Genomic DNA, 11,583 nt, shown 5'->3' with positions numbered 1-11,583 from the left:
TTTGCACTCTGTTCTTGATTTCAGAGACACCTCTCATCAGCACACTTGCAGAGTGAAACAGTGCTAGCAGCCCGGCCCTGGCCCATCCGGGGTATTTTGGGTCGCACACACCTCTGCCATTCTTCTATCCTATCCAGCCGGAGGGAGCAATACGCCTGGGATGCCGTTGTATAAATCCAGACCAGACAAGGGGTTCCTGAGCAAGGTGTTTGGAGGTTCGTGCTGAATGAGAGGGAGTAAAGCAATCAGACGTGTGGAGGTGTAGGAGGACGTGGCCTGTGGCAGAAGGAGACTCCGGCTGAGGGAGGGAGGCAAAGGCCCAGCCACGGGGGGCAGCCCATGCAAAGGCTCTTATCTCCACCTGAGTGAGCCCAGGGTTCTGCCCGGGGGGTTCTGTCTTTGAAGTGGAGCCGGTTCAGTGCCTGGTGACACCCTCATTTCTAACACACCATTGCACTTGCCAAGTGCCTTTGAACACGGGCTCCGGTTTCAAAAGTACTGAACATACATGTGCGTGCGCTTGCACACACATACTTATACTCCAGTGGGCTGGGTACTGCAGCCACACACACCCATCACCCCTCCCTCCAGGAGATCAAGACTAGGGTCGCAGGCCTCTGACCCGGGCACCAGGGCTCGGGACCCCTCCAGTGTTCAGACATGGGGCATCCTGGGGGCCCTGAGCTTGCAGCGGGCATCTGAGGGCCTGTGCTGACTCGAAGATCCATCCTAGTAGCTCCGGGTGGTGAGGCTCAGAGGAAGGCGTGCTTGCTGCAGGTGCAGCTGAATGAACGTCGATCCCTCACCGTGTAGTTGGCATTTGAGAAACGGAACCGATTTGCAATTGATCTTTACCTGGCTGCATCAGGTTGTTTGGGGAGTCACTATGTTAACTTGGGTAAGGTGCTTAGAGGAGCTCTGGTGATGGAGTGGCCACACGTTGGGCGGCTCACTACAAGGTCCAAAGTTTGAAACCACCGGCCGCTCCTCGGGAGAAAGTCACAGGCTCAGAAGCCCGCAGGGGGAAATCTACCCTGTCCTGGAGGGTCTCTGGGAGCCAGCGTCGCCTGCATGGCAGTGAGTGTGGGGCTTCAGCAAGTGCTTAGGAGCTCTTGTTGCACAGTGCTGTAAGCACGCAGCTGCTAACCCAAAGGTCTGTGCTTCACACACAGCAGCTGCTCCTGGGAGCAGAGTGGCAGTCTGTTTCTGTAAAGAGTTGCAGCCTTCAAGCCCTAAGGAGTAGGTCTACACTACTCTGTCCTAGGAGTTTGCTCTGAGTCAGAATGGATTTATAAGGCGCTAGACTAGGATTTAGCACACATCCAATGTTCGAGAAATGTTAGTGGTTAATCCCAGGACTGGGATGGCTACACTTTGTTCTCGGCAGATCAGTCAGCTCCGATCATTGGTAGCAGAAGGGTCTCTGGGGACTGTGGTCTCTATCCTTCCGCCTCCTGGTCGGAATGGGGGTCCTTTTGCCTGGGCAACCGCAGAGCCTCCTCCCCGGTCTGTCCGTTAGCCTTGCCCCTTCTTCTCTGCTGAAGAGGGACGCTTTCTGAAAGGTATACCCCCCCTCCCCCTGGGAAACTTGCCTATTGGGTCAAGACCACATTCCTTCCTGCTGCTCCAGGGACCCCTTTTATTAGCCGTCCATTCTGCGTAACACGTTATCCCCAAATTTAGCGGTGTAAACAACAATCATTAGCTGACAGTTTCTGTGCGTCAGAAGTTCAAGAGCGGCAGCCTAAGGCGGCAGCTTTTGGTAAGAGGTTAGTCTTATGGGTGCCTATTTAATTTACACGAAGTCAATAGCACATATATGCACACACACACACAGACAAAAGCCGGAGAGGTGTGTGCGTGTGTGCCTTGAGGGTCTCCTGGCCTCCCCCACTCAGATACCAGGGAGTGAACATTGGCCTGGTGTGGATGTGGCCAGGGAGTCTCACTGCCCTTCCAGTCTCTCCTCAGGCTTTAGGAGGGGCATCTCTGGCCCAGGGGACCACCAGTGGTTTCATCGGCTTCCCAACTGAAGCAACAGCCTGCTTGGCCAACTGCAAGAAAAGCTGGCTGGTGGACTGAGACTCCACACAGCTGCTTGTCCTACTGCACGAGTCTTTCAAGAACACTTCTCACTTCATGCGAGTTTTGCTTTTTTTCTTCCCAGAGGTCTGGGAACCAGACCCTGCTCCAAGGAGACTCCACTGGACTACGACACGGGGCCACTCTGCTCTGAAGCTGTGCTTCCTGGGACATGTCTTGTCCTTTAACACGGGGACTTGACGCGCCCTGCAGACAGGATGGAGATGAGCAATATCTTCGCCGGCTGCTGCTCTTACTACCATTCCGAGGTCCCCTGGCTCCAGGCTTCCCTGTCGGGCGGGAGCTTGGTCGCTGACACCATACCGATCCCTGGCCCTGGAGTCCACGCAATGAGTCCCATCCCTCGCCATGAGCAAGGCACCACAGTGCAAAGATACAGAACAAAAGACCTCGTGCCGCTCCTTGCCCTCAAAAACCCAAGGGAACGCGATGCCATCGAGCCCGTGCCGATGTCTGAGGACCCTGTAGGACTGGGTGGAACTGTCCCTGTGGGTTTCCGAGGCAGTGAATGTTTTTGGAAATAGACAAGCCCATCTTTCTCCCACAAAGTGGCTGGTGGGTTCCAATGGTTGACAGTACGGATCTCAGCCGAACACACACCAGGACCCCTGGCCCTCCAGAACAGCCACGTGGTGTGGAGCAGTGGGAACCCCACCCAACTGGGACCAACGAGATGGATGATTAAGCTCACCCATTCACTAGTGAATGATTTGGGGCAAAGTAATGACCTAATCTCCCACTCCGTGGTGGCCTCGTCTGTCAAATGTCATGACCAGGTGACATGTCTGCGACCTGCCAAGCTTGAGATGCTGAGGAAGCAACCTCTGGACCCTCTCCCCAGGAACAGCAAGTCATCAGAAGGCTTCGCTGGGAGCAGATCACCAGGCCTTGCTGTTGAGGTGCCTCTGGGTAGACATGAACCTCTGACCTCTTTTCCCAGTCGTAGCTGAGTATGCTCAGACTCGAGGATCTTTGTGTCTAGTTACCGGGCATTCATCGAATCTCTGACTCTATCCCTTGGCCCCTGGGTTTCAGGACTACAGCTCCTCTGCAAAGGAAAAAGCCAAGAGAACAAACAAAGCAAGCAAGCTCTTTCCTCATTCTGCTCCTGACCTCCCTCAGTCCACAAGAAGTGGCCTCGGCTGCCGCTAGATTTCACCCTGGTGTGCAGCGTCAAGGAGGATGGTGTCATGGCCGAGGCACGTGGGCGTTTTGCACTCTGTTCTTGATTTCAGAGACACCTCTCATCGGCACACTTGCAGAGTGAAACAGTGCTAGCAGCCCGGCCCTGGCCCATCCGGGGTATTTTGGGTCACACACACCTCTGCCATTCTTCTATCCTATCCAGCCGGAGGGAGCAATACGCCTGGGATGCCGTTTTATAAATCCAGACCAGACAAGGGGTTCCTGAGCAAGGTGTTTGGAGGTTCGTGCTGAATGAGAGGGAGTAAAGCAATCAGACGTGTGGAGGTGTAGGAGGACGTGGCCTGTGGCAGAAGGAGACTCCGGCTGAGGGAGGGAGGCAAAGGCCCAGCCACGGGGGGCAGCCCATGCAAAGGCTCTTATCTCCACCTGAGTGAGCCCAGGGTTCTGCCCGGGGGGTTCTGTCTTTGAAGTGGAGCCGGTTCAGTGCCTGGTGACACCCTCATTTCTAACACACCATTGCACTTGCCAAGTGCCTTTGAACACGGGCTCCGGTTTCAAAAGTACTGAACATACATGTGCGTGCGCTTGCACACACATACTTATACTCCAGTGGGCTGGGTACTGCAGCCACACACACCCATCACCCCTCCCTCCAGGAGATCAAGACTAGGGTCGCAGGCCTCTGACCCGGGCACCAGGGCTCGGGACCCCTCCAGTGTTCTGCTGCTTATGGCCAGTCCAGATGCATAACCTTGGCAAGGCCTCCCTGAAACACAGAGAAGATTTGTGACATTGCAACCACCTGCGAGACTGGATTCTCCATCAGCGGGACCGGCAAACACCCCTTTCACTTCTCACCCTAGTTGCTGTTAGCTGCCACCAAGTCAGTTCCAACTCATAGCAACCCTATGGGCCATAGAACAGATGACCGCCTGGTCCCACGCCATCCTTGCGATTGTCACGTGCGAGCCCATGAGCGGCATCACGTCCTCAGTACAAGTCACACCATTTTCTTGACCACCGATGGGCAGCATTATGTGAACGGTGTCTTGCTTCGCTTGATAGACTGAAAGGCTCTTGGAAGGCAGGGACTGGTAGGAACCAGTCTGTGTCATCCACCACTGTTTTGCTCCTATCCGGCAAAGAACTAGGTGGCTGACAGGAATCCCTGGGGGAAGGAAAGAGTGAAAAACAACGATTGGAGGAATGAAGAGCATCCGTGTTAGGATATTCCGAAGAGCGTGCCGCCACCACCACCGTATTGGTTTCTGAACTCTACCCTAAGGAGGCCCGTGGAACCAGGCCTTGAAGGGCAAAATGAGCCTTTTTCCTTTACGCCTCCTGTCAGTCTGGTAGTTGAATTCTGCGGGCTTTCCGGAAACTTGACCGGCTCACTTCAGTAAGGGCCAAGCCAACAATTAATTTCCGGGTGGAGGTGGAGCTGAGGGAAGGGCACAGTGGCATCAGGGCAGGGCTGGGCACTGAGTAATGTAGGATGTGGGGGCGGGTGGGCGCAGGCAGAGTACCAGTGGCCTTGTTCAATGTCGCTGTGAATAGGGTTCAAACTCACAAGTGTGGATGGGCGGGGTGGGGGGATGGCAAACCTGTGGGTCCTGAGCACCTTGTGTCTGATACTGCACCTGGGCTGCTGTTAGTGCAGGGTGCCCACAGTAAATGAAGGGGGGGGGTGTGCGCGCGGGGGCAGTGCTGAGTCAACAACCTGCTAACTTTACTGTGCCAGTGTGTTGCCAACCACCACCCTCCCTCACTCCTAAGGATGGGAGGATGGTTGGGAACGAGCAATCCAGACTGCTCCGTTCCCTTTTCCTCTGGTCCAGCCATGCAGAAGGGGGTGGGGAGGGCCATTAGGCACAGGGTGTTTAGAGAGTAGGCTCCCGAGAAAGCTCTATCTGATCATCTACCAGAAACTCCCCCTGACTCCCAGTTGCTTCGGCTGCCTCTCAACTCCACACTTGCCACAGGAGTGCCTGGGGAGGCTCCCTTTCTCGAGCCAAGGCAGTTTTGTTTCTTCTTTTAAAGTTCTTTTCTCTACCGACTGCCCTGCACATGCAACAGTGCTCCCCATGGGCGCCTGAAACAGAGAGTTAACCTCCCTCCCTCCAGTGGGGTCCTAGGGGCCTCGGGAGCCCTGTGTCAGCGTCTGCTCTGCTCCCCGTGTTCCGCTTCAGGACGGCCACTCGCTGCAGCTCACACAAAGCCTGCTCTGTTTCCGAACACCCGGCCGCCCTGGCCCCGGATGACCCTGTTTACGTCTGCTGAGCCCATTCCAAACAGCAGCAGCAGCAGCAGCGACAACCTCTGCCGGTGGAGACTTCTTGCCTCTTGGTGAAGGGAGAACAGATCTTCATTTTGTACACATGCCGTGAGGACTTGAAGACGCTTTGGGAAATAGCTTAGCAAGGAAAAAGGACCCGGACCCCCGCCAGCAGCCTGCCCCGACTTCTCTAATGTGGGACCTCTTCCCAGAGACCCCAGGGGCTCAGGGGAACGCTTTTAAGAAACTGAAAATGGTGAGCAAAGTCGTACTGGTTGGGTGGGAGAACATTCTGGATTTTCCTGCTGAGGTTGTACTCCTTTAATTCTTCAGGAAAGGGACATTGTCTATTTTTTAAAAAATGAGTATTATTATTTACTTTTTTTTTTTAAAAAAAAAGAGTATTATTTTTAATGAGACTGCTCTCTTCTTGTCATCGAGCGTAGAGAAGAAAGACTCCCTTCCCAGGTCCAGGAGTGAAATCTGCTGAAGAAATCTTGGCTGATCCATTCCAAAGTCCTGGATCAGAAGGATTTGCATTTCTGTTTCTTACCTTAAAAAAAAAAAAATCCTGTTCTTTCGGTCTGTGTGTGGCAGCCTCTGCTAGCTGTGAAGGAAGTCATGTTTCCTTTGATTGTTCTGATCCCAACCAGAGTGGTAGAGACTGCAGGGGGAAATACTGGGAGCCCGGGAGCCCTCGGACTGGGTATTTGTAAACACAGTGAGAAGAGACGTGCCCAAGAGCCTGCTGGTCTCCTGTCTATCCCTGAAGTGAAACAACAGAGATAGAGCCAAGCAAGCCTGTTCCCTGTCCGTGTCCTAGAAGTCTTTGAAAAGTCTATAAGCTTCCTCTCCAGTGATGGTGCGGAGCAACTGGCAGCCACTTGTGTTGAGGGTTCGGAAGGGCTCAGCAGAAATGAGCGCCCTGGCCAATGAGCAATGGCGACTGGGTCTGAGCGCAGGCTGCGGCAGCACGGCCCCTGTCCTGGTGCAACGTCCGAAAGCACGATGATGATACACATGCAAGTGGAAGTGGGAAGCAGGCAGGCCAGCGCGGAAATGGTAGACAGGATGAGAGAAGCAGCTGTCATGTGAGTAGGTGCGGGGCTGATGCTTATAGATGAGATGAGCCCTGCGACAAGGGCCGAGCAGTGAAACAGAAGTAGAAATGAGAGATGCCACTTCTGCGCTAGGGCAGAAAATGCCCCAGTGCCCTTCTTGACGATCTCTGTCCTTGTTCCAGTTGAGGTAACCTCTTGTCCCAGACAGTGCAGCTACAGAATGATGAGCTTCTGGCATCCTGGATCCCTGAGTAATTATGTGGAGCAGAGTCCCTGGCTAAGCATGAAGGAAAAGAGAAAGATACCATTCTTGTGCCCACTGGGATTTGAGGGTTCTTTTATTACTGTGGCTTATCTAGACTATCCTGTCTAATACAACAGTCAAGTAGAAACAGTTTTTTGTTTGTTTGTTTTTTCCCCAACTCGATGATCCTTTTTGAGATTGCTATTTTTTTCAAATAAATAAAATGACCGAGTATTAAGAGTACATTTCAAAGTCTACCAGTCAATAAAATGCGATGGGAGGTGGGGATTTCAATTTTGCAAAATAGTGACTGTGCATGTGAATGTCATTTGAAAACTCTGAGCAATATGTAAATACATTTTAAACACAACTTCCAGCAGTAGTACGTGGGGGAATGGCGTCTGATTAAGCAAAGGGGAAGGAGAACCATTGCAACATCAGCTTTGGGCCGATTCCTATGAAGTAGAGGTCAGGCACGCCTCCATCCTCCGACCTTCTTAACTACTTCTGACCCCAACTGTCTCTCCCACTACACTCTGCACTTTTCTGCTAGATGCTGTAGTCTGCTGCAGTGGTCACACAGAGCTCACAGAAAATACTCCCAATAAAGGGGCTTAATAGGCAAGGTACAAGGTTACAATTCAAGATCAGAAATGCTCAGGATACAGGTCTTTGGTCAAGGCTGCCTCTTCTCAGCTGTGCCTGCAGGCAAACCTCTCTCTGGTTTACAGCCTCTCAGCCATGTGGCTCCTTGGCCTAAATCTTACTTGAGTAATGTTACAAAGCACCGCCAATAAATGCCCCAAAGGCACTCAACTCCACCAGTAACATCAGCCTGAAAGTGTTCAGCTCTAACCCAATTGGGTCAGCAAAGCTGGCTCCCCAAATTCCCAGAAAACACCCTGCATCTTGAGTAAGCCCTGCCTGAAGGCATTCAGCATCCTCTTTCTATGGGCTGGGAAGTCCTCCATGTCTTGTGTTCCTGGGGCTACTGCCTGTTGCCCTGCTTCCCTGACATGTGCCAGCGCTCTCTGTCTCCTGGGTCAAGGCGGTTGGTTGAGTGTGCATCAGTCTTAGGACCCAAAAGACATACTCCACTCTTGGCTCTTCTTTCTTGATGACAGTGAGCTCCCCCGGTTCCACTTCTGAGATGACTCATTTTAAATCTAGTGCTGATGGCAAGCTGACTGTGTTAGTCCGGGTAGACTAGAGAAACAAATTCAAAGACACCCATATGTGTATAAGAAAGAGCTTGACATACAAGAGCAGTTGAATATTGAGGAAAAAACCCCAGTCCAGATCAAGTCCATAAGTCCGATATTATCTCATATGTCTGATACCAATCTATAAAGTCCTCTTCAGACTCACCAAACACATGCAATGATGCTGAGTGCAGGAAGATCACAGGCCAGCAGGTGGAAAGTCTTGTGGATCCAGTGGCCGTGGAAGCATCTCAGCACCGGCAGGGGTCTCCACGTGGCTCCTCCGGCTCCAGAGCTCTGGCTGCGTCAGCGTAGCTCCGTCAGGCTCATTGTCGGTAATGTCTCACAGGGAGTGAGTATGTGTCCTGCCTCCAGTGAGCTATCTCCTTAGTGCCTCCAAATGAGGTCATCAAGCTGGGGCCTGATTGGCTAAACTCCACTCCTTCACTCGTCGGTCTCAAATTGACAGCAGATTATGTAACTATCACACTGACCAATCCCTAAGAGTTCCACACACTTTCTTTGCATGGTCCCTTACATGAGTGCCCTGTCTCTTATTTATTAGCAAGTTAGCCAAATCCCCTTGGTGGGTCACAAACATCTCTTATTTGCATGGTAGTAATCACAACTACTATGCCAAGTAGAGCCACGTCAAGTAATTCCCTGTGCTGTACCTATTGATACTAACTACCATCATTATCAGCTAGGATGATGAGAGCGATCAGTTTTGAAGAGAAGAAAAGGCTTCAGAGTTATTAAGATACTGATGCAAGGGGACCTTTCTTTGTGGGAGGAATCTAGACATAAAGGTAAACAAGACCTTGGCAATTTAATCAGATGTCCAAGGCTTTCTTAGAAAAAGAAGGCTGATTACCCTCGGATCACAATTAACAAAGTATTTCCATGCCAGGACCTATCCAGCAACCTCTTTAGAAATGTTTGTACAGATGGTTCAGTGTATACACTTGCTAAACACAGGGCTTGCTGATCAGTTTTCTTCTCAACTGCTATTCTTCATTATTCCCGATGAGAACGGTTACGATTTGTACTACTGCACAATTGCCCAATCGATGTTTTGTCCTCTGCTCGATACTTCCCATTCTTGAGCCTCAGGGCCCTCTGCAGCTTCCATTGCGATCACTGCCATTCAGTGTTGTGCTCATTGTTCTCCACATCTATACATCTTTGTGTCTCTGATTATTACTATTGTTATTTCAGGAAAACAGTCTTCTAAGTTTCTTGTAATTTCTAGATCAGAGGGATAGGAAACATTTGCTTCTATAATAGATAAGCCCCCAAATCTCAGGGGCTTAATACAATAAAAATTTACTTTTATAACTCTCACCCAGCTGGCGCGTGCAAGTGCTTGATGGGTGGTCTTCTGTGTGGTGATGATAGGGGCCAGATCCAGGGACAAGGGGGTTGTTCCTCCCGTGCCTGCAACGGCTCCCATGAAGGAGGCTGGGAAGAAACAGAGGGACCATCAGACACCTATGAAGACCTTAACTGAGCATCCTCAAATGCAAGCCCCAGTCAGGTGGGCGGTGCACCTAGGCGGGCCAAACTAGGCTGGGGGACCATGACATCACCCAGTTGGACTTAACACAACCAATGGGGTCAACCAATGCCTTCAACCCTGCTTTCCCCCAGCCAGGGGCTGGGCAAGAATAAAGGCAGGAAGTACACTCTGGCACGCGCTCTCTCGTGCCCGCCACGGCCACTCTCTGGCCCCAGTCCTCTTGCCCTTTCTGCCTGGACACCTTGGTCCTGGGATCCCTCCCCCAGGCCCACAGGTGTGGGTGCGCTGTTCCACAAGGTGGCTGGTGACCGTGGTGAGCCCAGCACAGCTTTCTCGGTGCAGCACGCTTCCCTGAAATAACACGTACCCTTTCGAGACTGTAAAACCCAACACTTCCCCTGCCCTTCATCAAAACCCACTTGGATAACAAAACGGGCTTCTGTGTGAATCCTTCTCTTTCAAAGCCAAGAACGGAAGTGTGACCCACCCGAGAAACCTTGCACTGACTCAGGAATCCAGGCTTGTCAGTCTACCATCTGCAGCATATGCCTTCCAAAGCCAAGTGCAGAAGGGGAAAAGAGGATTGGGAGGCACATCCGCTTCTGAAACTTGGAAGTGACACACACCAACCACCTCTGTTTGTTTTCTGTGAATGGGAACTCGTGGTGTGTATGGCGCCAATACTTACTGCAAGGGGGCCGAGGACTGGAGTCCGCAGCTGCGCAGCCACTTCCTAGCTTTACCTGAATGAGTGGACAGTTAACCTCTCTGGCCTCCAGGCTAGGGAGTTTGCTAACGCCCTGGCTGCCTGCCCCAAACTGCCTTTCCAAAAGGTTATACAGTTTGTAGTGTAGGACAGTCTCATGTAACACAACACCAGCCAAAATCAAGTAGTGTTTATCCTTTAAAACACTTTTATTTTGCTAGTTTGATGGGAGAGGAGGGACAATGTTTAGACAATGGCTTCTTATCTTCTGAAAATAGTGGGGGGAGGGGGGGAATGAGCTGATACCAAGGGCTCAAGTAGAAAGAAACTGTTTTGGAAATGTTGATGGCAACATATGTACTTAATACAATTGAAGGATGGATTGTCATAAGCTCTGTAAGAGCCCCCTAATAAAATGATTAAACAAAAGTGAGAAATGTTTAGATACTTAATTACCCTAACGATTTCTTTTGGTCTCTTCTTCTTTAACTCCTTTTTTTCTTTTTTTTTACCTTGGCTGTTCCAAGTTGTTCATTTGCCTCATAGTTTCATTTGCCTCACCAACTTTTAAAAATGTCGTCCAATCGACCAAGCTTTCCTCTTGTGACTCTACTGTTGTTTCAAAAGCTGTAAATGCCCATTGCTTATAAAAACTGCCCTGGCACTTCCCAAGGCACTTCTGACTAGGCTTGAACCACCAGCCTTTGGGCTAGCAGTCAAGTGCTTAACCATTCACACGGCACAGGGACTCCCATTAACCCGTCTGGCTGCTTTTGAGTCCGTCCCAAGTCATCACTACACAGTAGACTTGCTCCATGGCTTCCGTGACAGTGACTCCTGATGGAAGCCCAATGGCGGCATTTTTCTCCCTCTGAGCAGCTGGTGGGTTTGATCAGGCAGTACCTGGGCTGGTCTCTGGGTCTCTGTTGTTCCTTACTGCGTCCCCTTGTGGCAGCACATCCTTCCAAGTCCACCTGCATCAGTGTAAGCCACAAGAAAAGCTCCAGGCAGTGCTGGAGCGAACAACAGGCTAACATGGTTAGACTTCACTACTTCGTCCTTCTGCTTGCTTGTCATCAGACTAAAACCATATCACTTTGACCCTGGGGTGTCGTTTGCTTGGGCCCCTGTGGTCCACCGGGTTGACTAGAGAAACATATCCAGTGACCCTCATATGTGGGTAAGAAAGAGTTTATATCAAGAAGTCATTATACATCAAGAAAACAATAGCAAAATCCAAAGATGACAATGGGAAAAGTCTCCGAGCCTAACTTGCGAACACCCAGTTTGTCGGAGGCTCCGGAGGACAGCGGGAGCTCCAAAGCCA

Source organism: Echinops telfairi, unplaced genomic scaffold, assembly GCF_000313985.2.
Source record: "Echinops telfairi isolate 266 unplaced genomic scaffold, ASM31398v2 ScPeMD7_18;HRSCAF=68, whole genome shotgun sequence".
In the NCBI taxonomy this organism is placed as follows: domain Eukaryota; kingdom Metazoa; phylum Chordata; class Mammalia; order Afrosoricida; family Tenrecidae; genus Echinops; species Echinops telfairi.
The sequence above is the reverse complement of the archived record's forward strand: the minus strand, read 5'-3'. Positions refer to the sequence as shown.